The sequence below is a fragment of the Egretta garzetta genome, unplaced genomic scaffold (genome assembly GCF_000687185.1).
Source record: "Egretta garzetta isolate BGI_Z169 unplaced genomic scaffold, ASM68718v1 scaffold2, whole genome shotgun sequence".
In the NCBI taxonomy this organism is placed as follows: Eukaryota; Metazoa; Chordata; class Aves; order Pelecaniformes; family Ardeidae; genus Egretta; species Egretta garzetta.
In genome coordinates, this window is record NW_009258894.1 from 4,088,175 (window position 1) to 4,100,426 (window position 12,252).

Sequence of the window (12,252 nt, forward strand, 5' to 3'; positions counted from 1 at the left end):
TCATGGCAGCCACCTCAACAACAGACATCACAGCCACTCTGTAATTAGTGATATTATGCACTGCCACTGGAGTAATAAAATGAGTTTGAAGTGCGGGAAGGACTGAGATCCAAACTACAACACAGCCAGCAGCATTCAGGCTAAACTAAACTTTTTTTGGAAACGCCTTCTGACCTCAAGTGGTCAGGATAAGAGGATCTCTCATATGAGAGAGATGAATTTCACCACAACTGATGACAAGACACATTTTCTGTGGCTGCAGTCTGTCAGCCCATGTTCTGAACAATGGGCATCTGGGGAAGGGACAATCGCATCCAAGAGATGTGATAGTAGGGATTATCTCAAAAGAGTACCATGTGAACAGGTCTGAAAGAGAGAAATGCTACTGTCCCACGGCCAAAACACAAGAAGTGAACAAAAACCACCTCAGACACCTCAGTGTGGCACAGTCTTAAATAGGTGAATCAAGGAAACCAACCTGGAGATGCAGAAGCTGTTTCACACAAAAGTAATGTTTGAAGAGTAAATGGTAGCAACTAGTTCTTTTAAGGTGGACAAGTTTGTCCAAGTGCTAGTGAATGCGTTTCACAGTGTTTGAATAGGATACCAAGTAAACCCTTTCCTTTGTACAGACTGATAACCCCTCAATCACTCTTTAAATAGAAGGGTGAGGTTACTCAAAAAATGAGCAGCTCCAAAAGCTCAGTGCTACCACAAAGAAAAGGAGGTCTTTCCTCCCTGCCTTTGCCAGATATGCTCACAGTGCCACTTCAACTCACTGACCCAGCAAAGAACTGTTTACTTTCTTTGGTAAGGCCAGTCTTCTGCTCAGTTAGTGCATGGAGGCAGTTCAGCAGAGTCTAACAAGCCTCTGCAAGAGAAAATTGGGCATACGTGGGCCAAGCAGGAGGGTGGAGTGGACCACAGCAGTCATGCCATCTGAGGCTGTCGGGGAACCGCAGCAGAAAGCACTCAGCTGATATTGAAGCACATCATGCCAAAAATTTAGAAATGCTTCACCACTGTTTACACCATGCACAGGATTTCAAAAGAAAGATTACCCCAAATGGCAAAGACCATCAGGGCTTGTTGTTATTTGTCTGGAAGCTGGGCTTCCTTGACTGACCTGCTCACATTTGTGCTTACATGACTACAAATAGCGTAGCGGAATCTTTCCTTGGGAAAAGCATTGCTCAACAGCTGCCGAGCTCCCACTGCTGTGTTTTGGCCTTGCTCTGCGCCGGGGCTGTGGGATGGAGCAGGATAATAGTGCAGCTGTAAATACTTTCATGGCAATGGCCTTTTGGACGGATGCATGTATTGTGAAAGTCTGGGATCTCTTTTTTCAAGATGGCCTGGTTTCCTTCCAGATTTGGAAGCTTTTATTTATTTATTTATTTATTTTAAAAAAGTCATTAAGCACCTTTTATTGCTTTTTATTGTTATTCCTCTGAGAAATAAAAGTGGGTTGTTTTTTTTTTTCAAATAAGAGCAGTTTTATTTGAAAACGGGCCCTGTATCCTGAAGTACATCCTTTTGGCACTACTTTCTTCACTCCACTGCCTGCGTTGTATTACGAGAGAAGAGGTGCATTTATTTGGCTCCCTTTTGCAGCCAGGCTTCTTCACTCCTCCAGAGGGGCAAATGAGAACAGAGGTGCTTTCAAATGCTACATCATCATCACATATGAGAGCAAGTTATGTCAGGAAGGTTGTGAATGCCCATGAACCTCCTTCTCATATTTGGAAAGCAAACAAAGCAAGATACCTAGAGCTAGTGACTGGCCCTGGGTCACATTACAAAATCTGTGTTGAATTGAGGAGGAAGCCCAAGATCTAACTCAAAGGCTACCAGACTGCACTTTTATTTCTTGCACGACTTCTCTGAAGCCAGTTCTGTTTTGTTTTCCATCAGCCCAAAGCAGATCAGAAAGTCCTGCTTTAAATCATGGATAATCCCGGAATAACTCAACTGGGCATCTCTTTGCACATTTTGAAGATAGAAGAGGGTGACTGGGTCTACATTTCTAAGAAACAGAAATGAAATTAAAAGCAAACCACAAATCTTCTAAACTTTGCATTATTAAAAAGCCTGGCAGGATAACAATATCAGTGAGAATATTTTTATTGCTGCAAGAGTCACACAGGACCTGGTGGAAAAGTAAGCCCCACAGCCAACACTCCAACTTCTCTGCTGAAGCCATCTCCATCACATCATGGCCTCAGACATGCTGAAGTGAGGCGAGTCTGCAAAACGTTGCCATTAGTCATCAGTGGCAGAGCTGACACCTCAGCTCCTCAAGGACATGAACCATGAAGGGTTAATAGAGCACATGTAGCAGACACAAGTGCAGACATTTTCTCAAGGCACCCTTCAGGTCCTACATGAACTCCAATAAGCATAATACCATAAGCAGCACAACCGCATATGGGAACAGCAACAACCAGCAGCCCACTATGGATGCATTAGGCCATTTCATAAGAAAGCAGGATTATGAATGCTTTTAATAACTGCAATGGGATTCACAAACTATATTCTTCACAGAAAAACCAATCCATCAAAATATAATAATCAGAAAACAGCTTTATGTTGCATTTGCTGCATATACTGCACAGGAGTATCGTATCTTCTTACTTCAAAGTAGTAAATTGGAAGGAGATTTGACAGACAGGTAGGAGAAGGCTGGAGAAACGTGGCAGAAAAGTCAAGGGGAGCAAAAGAAGAAGGGAGAGCTGAAATTTTTGCTCTCTGCTGGGTCTAGCGATCCTGGCAGTCTTGTTTGGAGCCACTTTTACTGACTTGGCTTCACGCGTCTGCGCAGGATCCTCTTTGTTATTCTAGGAAACCTACTGAAACCACCCACTCGCCCCATCCACCTTCTGGGCAACACAGCCGCTCCTCCCCACGCCTTGAGTCACAGCTAGCGGTGGCAATCGGCTCCGGACAGCCGGGAAGCCCTGCTGCGCTGCCTGTCACCAGCAAACAAGCTTTTGAAAGTGGAAAGGGCTGCTGAGAGCAAGTCCGGCCCTGAGAGCAGCCAGAAAAAAACAAAAGAAAACAAAAAAACCCCACCTGCCTGAGGCACCCCAGTTGGGAGGGCAGAAATGCACTGCCAGGTAGGAAGCACCATCTCCTCAGCCGTGAGCTCAAACCACTGCTCTGAGGCAGCAGACATGCTGCCTTGCCTGCACAGCTGCAGAAGCCTTGGGGATTATTCTCCCACTTACCTCTAACTCACTGTCCCAAAGACGAGGAAATAAATACTCTGTTAATCTTGAGGCTTACAGAAGTTTCACAGAGCTGGAAAACTACTTACTGTTAAATAATAGCACAAAAACATACCATGAACTGGATTTTCTTCATACAAATCTCACACCATAAATTTTCTATGCTAACTGCACAGAAGGTACACACAGAGCTGTGTTTCTTGGCCCTTGGATCTTTCCATATATTCTACTCAATTTTTGGACACAACAGATCGCCAGGACCCCGCTGCTGCAGGTCTGCCTCTTGTTCAGTGTTCGCAATGGAGGATGCCCGATGAAGGAGCGCATGTGCGCTTGTGTATACATGCATGCATTTCTCATCATTGCTTTCTGCGCCCCCCGCTCCCTTCTAGCTATGATTTGTGGCTTTCTTTTTTTTTTTTTTTTTTTTTTCTACCCCAGCTCCACCAGCAAGATCCCTGACACTGAGATCAGCTCTTGCTATTTGTGTGCTGGGTGCTGTATGAACAATAGGACCTTCATATTCTACCACAATATAACCTGTCAGATAATAAAAAGAATAACAAATGTTACTAAAAGCAAGCAAATACAATTAACTGTTCTGCTGCCTCAGCATGCGAGGCAGGTTTCCTGCTGGGGTGACCTCTACAAGCCTACCTGCATACCTCTTTTAACAGGCATGCACACCCTTTTTCTGAAACGACTGAAAAGTCCCTGCTTTTTCAGTGTTTGCTCTATTAACCCTTGCCCAGGCATGAGTTAACTAAAAACAATAGCCAGGTGATTGCTGGAGGTCCTGCAGCCAAAGCTCTAATGAGGTACCCTCTTCAGCTAGCTCCTTTCAGGTATCTCCCAGTCCTGCTAACTGCAAACCTACCTTTAGTTCTCCCTGTATTACATGGGCATGCATGCACACACACACTCTCTGGTGCTCTTTGAACCTCCCAAGCTTTTGCTTTTGCTCCTGCAAGGCAACAAGCTTTCCTCTTTACACTTTCCTTTCCAAATTCAGTACCTTACTGGTACCAAAGTGGTTCAGGCAATGTTCCTGAAAGCTGGGGAAGCAAGACAGTAAGTCAACATTTTTAAGCTTAAAGAATGCTTCTGCCTGGAAAGCAGCAGTACCGTGACACCACTGAGAGTGGATCAAGAGAGCTCTTTGCTGCAAGAAAACAGTCATAAGGCACTTCAGCCACTGAGCAATTTTAGCAATGTAAATGTTGAAGCTACCACAACCACATAAATGACAGATATTAAAAAACATAAATGGGCAGTTTTATCTCTTTGTGGCTGCGACAGTGACATTCCAGCTTTATCTGACCTTTCCAGATGCTCTTTACTTCTCTCCTTGCTAAATCACTCTTCCATGCAGCCCTGCTTTCCATGGGTGAGTGTAAACTTTCTGACACAGCCAAGAGACTGCCATATTTGTGTAACAGCCCCAGAGAAGCTGTAACTGAGCCAGAGCAGTGCTGCTTGCCTCCTTTCTGACAGGAGAAAGGTCTGGTTTAAGCAACCAAAGAAAGAATTCACTGGAGCACTGCCTCTCCAGAACACCACCACCATGCTCAAAGGGAGGCAGTGTTCACGGCCACCAAGGCACCCTCCTTCCTTGTATTTATGCTGGGGAATGAATTTTAAGCAAGTATTTCAACACAGCTCTGCTGTCTAATATGTGTCCACAAAGGTTTGGCTCCTGTTAAGAAGGGGATGGAGCTGCTAGCACACAAAGCTCAGCCTAGAAGCAGTTTTATGCTGTCTGCACAGATGCTCTGCAAAGTGAGGTCTTGAGCTGTAAGCTGTGGGTGCTAGCCCAGGCTTTCTTCTAGTGTTGTAGAGGAAATGACAGGAAGACTCCCTTTCCAGTCACCAGAAAAGAAAGCAGGATATTCAAACAATACATCAAGCACAGCTGGAAAACAAAATCAATGTACCCAGCTGCAAGTGCTGCTTTTCTGCTAGTCCTGTGTTCAGAGGAGTGCACCTGGGCTTCTGACTGCATGGCCAGGCTGCATTCCCTGCCTGGCCTGAAAGCAAACTCTCCACGGCGCCTGCTTACTACAAGGCCATACATGAGAGGACTGCTGAGACAGATCTGCTGCTAATTCTTGCAACAAATTCTACAGCCAATTCCACTCTGCAAAGAATTTTATTTAAAAGAAATTATCTGAAACAACAAGTGAGGCACTCAGCTAATAACGACTAATAGTTTATTAAGAGTAGGCAGAAAACTGCTGCACACACAGCTTTTTTAAGCAACAGGATTACTAATAAAGCAGTTCCAGCTGTCCCAAAATGGGATCCTTTCCACATTGGTAGCCTGGGAGCTGAATATACTGTAGCAAGTAAGGAGGATGCTAACCCACAGTCACCACAAATCTCTCTCTTCCTCCTTGAACACATAGACTAGGCCATCATTAGCTTATTAATCGGGAGTTTTTGGACTGAAAGGCTGGGCAGGCCATGAAACAAATCCCAACCATCCAGTCCAAGTTTCCCTGCACTCAGCACTAATTCATTACCAGCATTAACTCCCAGGGTCTCATGTGATTTTCCCCTTCCTGGTGCTATTGCTCACTGACAGTTTCTGTGGTACCCTCTTCTCCGAATCCTCCTTTCACAACTTAAAGCACTTGAAAGAATTGCTGGGGTCTCTTGGGTGGCTTGCTTGTCACCCTCCCCACATACAACATAGACTCAAGAGACAGGCTTGGTTACAGCTTCTTTTCCTGCCCAAGGCTATGATATAAGCTGACAAGGAAGTGCTCAGTTAATTAGGGAGTAACTACAAAGTAATCCTGGACTCTGTCAACACCTTGGCACAAGAAAGGCCATGGCTGGACAAGACAGATCACAGCAAGAACCCTAGTGAAGAAAGCGGGTTGTTGGAAGGGCCCTTCATGAAGTACAACTGTGATCAGATAAGCCAAAACACAGTCTCCTGGCCCACTGAATAGTTTCTGTGCCTACAGGCTGCACATGACAGAAGCTTTATACACATGTATTAGTAATTTTCAGCTGTGATGGAGGAAGTGCGGCTCTGCAGCCTTCTCCTATGTATACTACACCTCCTGGTTTACTCCTTGGTGTACTTCAATGTCTGCTAGGATGCGCAAAAGTAGTCACAAATGGCTGACCTCTCCCCGCAGAGGAGCTCTAGGGATTGGAGATCCTCTACACAAACCTCATCTCAAGCCACCCAAAGTGCCTTTTGTTTGAACTTGAATTAAGAGATCAGCCACCATTTGCCATACTCATTTCACCTTCTAACCTGCCATACCTCCACCGCACATTGCTTTGCATCTGAAGCCACCTAACAATCTTGAAAAGAAGAAAGGCATTTGATGAACCCTTTCAGCGTTTACTCTCCAAGCCCATTCACATGGGTGGTTCAAAAAGCTTGGTTTGTGTTGAAGAGTTATGCTATCAGCAACTGACCTCTAAAGAATTACAGGTATGATGGTTAATGAGACCAACGCTGCACAATGAAGGGCTTTGCTTTCCAATGGAGTTGGGCAATTCTCCTGGAAAGGCTGAAGGAATTAAATGGATATTCAGAAGGAATCATTACAGACACAGCACTATTTCGCCACCTCCACAAAAGGAGTTTAGTGCCACTGGCATCAGTGCTAATGTCCTGTTCTGGTTTAATTGCAGCCGCTGAGTTGCAGGCGTGGCTGAAAGACAACATGTAGCCCACACTGCTTCTGAAGTACTACATCCTGAAAACAGGAGGTATCATTACACCACACTGTGTGTTACCAGCATCCACCTAAAGAACCATTTAGTGGCCGTGTATGGAATTACTGAGAGTGAAAAGGAAAACTCTAAGTTTACTTGCATTTCCCAACTCCAGGACACAGCCCCTGCACCTTGGAAACACAGAGCTCAGTCACTGCTTCTTAGCCACTTCCCAAAACCCATCGCTGCAGCTCAGAATGAGAACAGCAGTAAAAGCCCCTGCATAACCCAGGCTGGATCCCACTGGGAATGTGAAGTTCACCACCAAAGCCGCTCCTTGTCCAGAGGAGCTAGGAACCATTGCACAGGGAAAACAAACCCTCCTGACAACCAATTAATCTTTTTGGATGATGGCAATGAATCAGCCCATCACTTGCAAGAAGTGCAAGTAAATTCAGTGTAGGAGTTTTCATTTTTTGCTCAGCAGAATACAGTTCTCAGTGTCTTGCACAATTTCTAATTTTCCTCTCCTGGAAGACAAGACCAAAAACAAAAAAAAAAAAAAAAAAAAAAAAAAAAGCCAGAGTCCTTTCCACACTGGTTTTGCACTGGCATGGTATTAACTGCTTGTGAGTCAGAACAATCCCTTTTATTAGCTAACAACGGGCTAAAGTAGTGAGGGCAGTCCAGTGCACTTCCCATCCTACACAGGGTAAATATTCGTTCTTCTCTACATTTGTGCCTCTGGAGCCTTTAACTCCATTTCTGTTACAGAGGTGCACCATTTCAGGAAGAATCCGCTTCTGGCATTTGAACACTACCAACCATTAAATCAATGAGTCGGCTGGCATTTCAGATCAGTAAAGTACAAGCTCTCTTTATCCCAGAGTTACCAGGGAACACTAATAGCTAGGAACTTATAAAAAGTCTTCAGAGATGTAAAAACCATGCAAAAAAACTGCACAAGATCAACTGGATAGAAGTATGGTCTTTTAGAATTTATTGTGAAGCTCAGACTAGCAAGACTCTTCCTTATGTTCTTCTCTCGCCTATGAAATCAGCTCATAAATGTCAACTTGCTTCAAGCTCGCTCATAACAAAAATTAAACAGAGCTTGTCTCTGCACTTTATACACTGAGCTTCCCAAAAGCTTTATAGCATTTGAAGATATATTGGAACAAACCCTTTTACTGAGCACTAGGATGCAACTATTCATGGACCAAAAAGTGGCAACAAACCACTGAAAGCAAGACTGATTCACGGAGGCTGCACTCCAACTGTCCAGTGCAGGACTGGGCCAGGACACTAGGATGAAAACCTTCACGAGCAGCCTTATGTCCCTGATAGCAGGCCTGCACTTTACATCTCACCACCCAGTCAACCTCCCTCCAGGGGTTTATCCAGACCCAGTACTGATTTCATGGTGAGGTGTCACCCACTTGGTCCCAGGAAAAGGCTGGGAGGGAAGACAGTGAATGCCTAGCACTGTAACACAAATCAGGACACGTGGATCTGCTCTAGCCATGGCTTGTCTGAGAGCACAGGAGAAGGGTATGGGACTTCTTTCAGCTGGAAACAGGGCAGGGAAGAACCCTCTCTCCGGTGGTTTCACATTGCTCCATAGGCAAATGTAGACGCAACTGCTGTGCTAAAGACTTGTCTTGTGCTTCCGCTCTCATGGGCTGGGGAAGGGAGCTATCAGTTTATAATAAATCCACAAAGCCAGCAGTGCAGGAGGTGATCAGGCTGAAAGCCCTTCTGCAGGGTAGGTTCAGAGACATTTGGGACTACCCAGAGTCTTCCTGTCCATCCTGTGTGCTGCTGCCCTAAGGGGCTGCTTCCTCCAGCTTCCTGGGAGGATTCACAGGTGTTGCTTTTTCTGTGGCTCTTCAGCTGTTTACTTTGCTGATGAAGGGGAAGGGAGGAAGACGAAGTTACAGCTTCATTTATCCAGGCTTGCTAAACACAGAGCTAAAGTAAACAGGTTGAATAATTGAAAAAACTTAATATATTTGCCCACTGCTCTGTATGGATGCTGCAAAATTAGCACAAAGCATTACTCCGGGCTTTTCAGGCTGCAGCTCTGGCAGGCAGGCAGGCAGAAAAAACTCAAAATAATCTGGTTTTCTAAGGGATGATGGCAAGTGTCCTGGCTAAAAGAACCTATAGCTGCATTTCTAGTGAGAAAGGGACTCCAAAGTGGTCTTTGGCATGAAGCCTGAGAGCTCCCTGACAAAGAGCAAAGAATCAGAAAGGATACCTGCACCCAAAGGAGTTTCTGAAGGCTACATGGTATGGATGTGCTATGTGTTGGGCTTCACTCCCATTGCTGGTAACACAAACTCTCAGCTAAAATGTACAGGAAAAAAACAGTTTTGGATACTCTTGTCCCCTTGGCCATCATCACTGTCTCTGACATGCTGTCAATGCTCAGAGTTCTCATGCTCATGTGCAGCTGTGAAATGCATCACTCTCGGCTCAAGAGGATTCTCCTTTTGAACAAGGTCTGCAATTGTTAAGATTATTTGCTTGATATGGGATTTTCCAAAATTAAGAAAATAGCTCCTGGGATGAGATGACTGTGATGCACACGTGCTACCAAAGAAGTAAGAGCCATGAAGACCTTACCGTGCTAGGGACTACACAGACCCAGGGTGAAAAGCTGCTCTATGCTCCAAAGCACTTTCAATGAGACTAATGAGGGAGGATACAGTGCATCTCAGAACATTGAGGCAACGTTAGTCAGGGTGCTTGGCAGTCTCAGCGTACGCACAACCTACCACTTGTCACATTCTTTACCAAGATCATAGCAAACTGAAGAGTGACTTAACCCGAAAAAAGACTGGCCCTATCCAAAAAAAGCTACAAAGAGTTCACAATCCCTACAAGCTGCATAACCGTGCCTGAACAGCCACCTCCTATGCAAGACTGCAGGACTGATTCCTTCACACTCTCCAATGTTTGGTGCCACCATGCTACTTATGTTTTGGTGCCATCACCTTGTTCTCAAAAGCTTCATTCTGCTCCCACGGTACAATTTGCTCTAGCTTGGTCTACACAGTTGGTGCTGGCAGCCTAATTGGATGGGAAACAACAAAACTGTGGTTGTCTATAACAGATTACTCTTAAGCAAGAGAGGTAGCATAAACAAGAGCAAGAAAGACTTTGTTTGAAAATGCAACAAGCAGACACTTGGCATCAGGGGCTGATAGAGGTGAGAGCTGACATCTCACAGCAGAGAGATAAGAAGAAGGTGGGGGGGCAACATGGGGCCTTGAAAAAAAAGATAGGTACCTCATTTAACAAGGTGAAGGAGTGCTACTGGAAAGTCATGAACTGAAAGGCAGGTTTATAAGTGATGGGTGACAGCTGTTTGGGTGAGTGTGACTGGATTGCTTCATGGAGGTCAGAAAAAAAAAAAAAGATGTTGCAGCAGTTACTCAGACATAAGACAATTGAGAGCCTGTGTGGGAGCTGTATGGGAGATCCATCAGCCATTCTGGAGGGAAACGAAATGTCAGGTCAGAGTAGGGAATGTCACATCTATTGTTGGATGAAAGGATTTAACTGATCTGGGTGTAGGCAAGATATTGAATGTTTACATAAAAACACTACGAAAAAAGCCCCATTGCTAATCCACGTGAGCAGTAAATGTCTTCTAAAGGCAAAATATGGAACTGAGCCTCGGGAACTCTGAACAGGGACCACCCTGGCACCCCCTTTCCCTCCCACCTCCACCCCTGCAACACAGACCAACAGAGAGACTGTGAAAAGGTGGAGCTGCTCCTCCATCCATCCTTAAGTAGATGTGCTCCTTTCATTCACACACACTGAGCAGCAGTTGTCACTTTTTATTGCTCTGTGAAGCCAGCACAGATAATCAGGATCTGCACCTTCTCATGTACAAAGAGAAGCAGGTCCTTACTGTGGTACAAGCTTGCCAGTGCGTCCTCTGTGTGTCTCATTGAACCTGCAGGCCTTCAACCAACAGAGCACAGACAAGCAGTGTCAGGTCCTCAGTGAATTACTGGGAGTTGACTACAGGCATCTCTCCTCCCAGGCTGCAACTCTGAGGTGGTCACACACGTTTGCACAGCTGTAAGTTCAACAATGTTTTCGCTTATAGTTTAAATACCCAGCACATGAAACAGCTAAGAACAACACAAATTCACATATATCAGTATCTGTGTGTCCTGTGGTTGTGGGGAAGGGTTATTTATTAAAGTAACGGTCATATTTAAAATTGAATCACATCGTGACTTATTTTTAATTGGATACCAAAAGTGCTAAAGCGACTGTGGGTGGTGAGATTATGAAGATGGTCTTTTCTGGGATCTTAAGACATATTCCTTGCTGAGGCAGGAATGTGTCATCTAAGAGCTAGGATAAAACAGGATTTAAACTGTCTACACTAGCACTGAGTAGCAAGCTACCTATCAGTGTTCATCACAGCTCAAGGAGTGGTCTAATTCGTGAGCATCCTCATGGGCCCCAAGGCATGTGCACACCACTGCAAGTTTCTAACACCACCTTACCACTGCATGCATTGCAAGTGATGGGATGTCATAGCTTTGCCCAGCATATATAGTCCTGAAAGGTACTGAGGTATGCTTTGAGGAATCCATGCCAAGTCTGTGGCTACACCTGGACAGCACAGTGAAAACCAGTGGTGGAGGTGTCCAAGTATCTGAGCCAAGGTACCAGAAACAGTGGTGGTATGAAAACACAGCTTGGCAAGAGCTGTCTGGTGTAGGAGCCGTACCGAGGTCCAGGGCACAGCCCTACATAGCAAGCATAGGAACCAAGGCTCAGTACTGCAGTGGAGCAAAGAAGCCGGGGATGTCAGGTCAGGTCTTCCCAGCACGTGTGTTCAGACCAGGATGGAGATCTTAATGCAAAGTAAGAAAAAATCAGCAGAAGATGAAAAGTTACAATGGGAGATAATTACAGCAGGAGCTTTGTTCCAGACTGCTGTGGTTCAATGTTTCAGATGCCCCAAAAAAGCAGCAACTGCACTGAGAGATAAGGAGGAAACACTGGCTCACCCAGCACAGCACTTCTCTGCTTCCCCCAATTTGCTGTCTTTGCTCCAACCTCATGCTCCTTTGCCCTGCCCATGGCTGCCAAGACTTCAGATTGGGAATCTAAGGAAAATATGCCCTAACTTTAAGGGGATGTAGTCTTCAAAGACTCTTGATCTGATGATCAAAACCTCATATCTTTATCTATTTTGACCTTAATTATTTTGTTTGTCTTGAAACTGTTTATGCAGTTTATCCAAGCAAGAAACTCTGTCTAAGGTAAGTCAGATGTGGGAATGATATCAAGGATTAGAAGGGAAAGA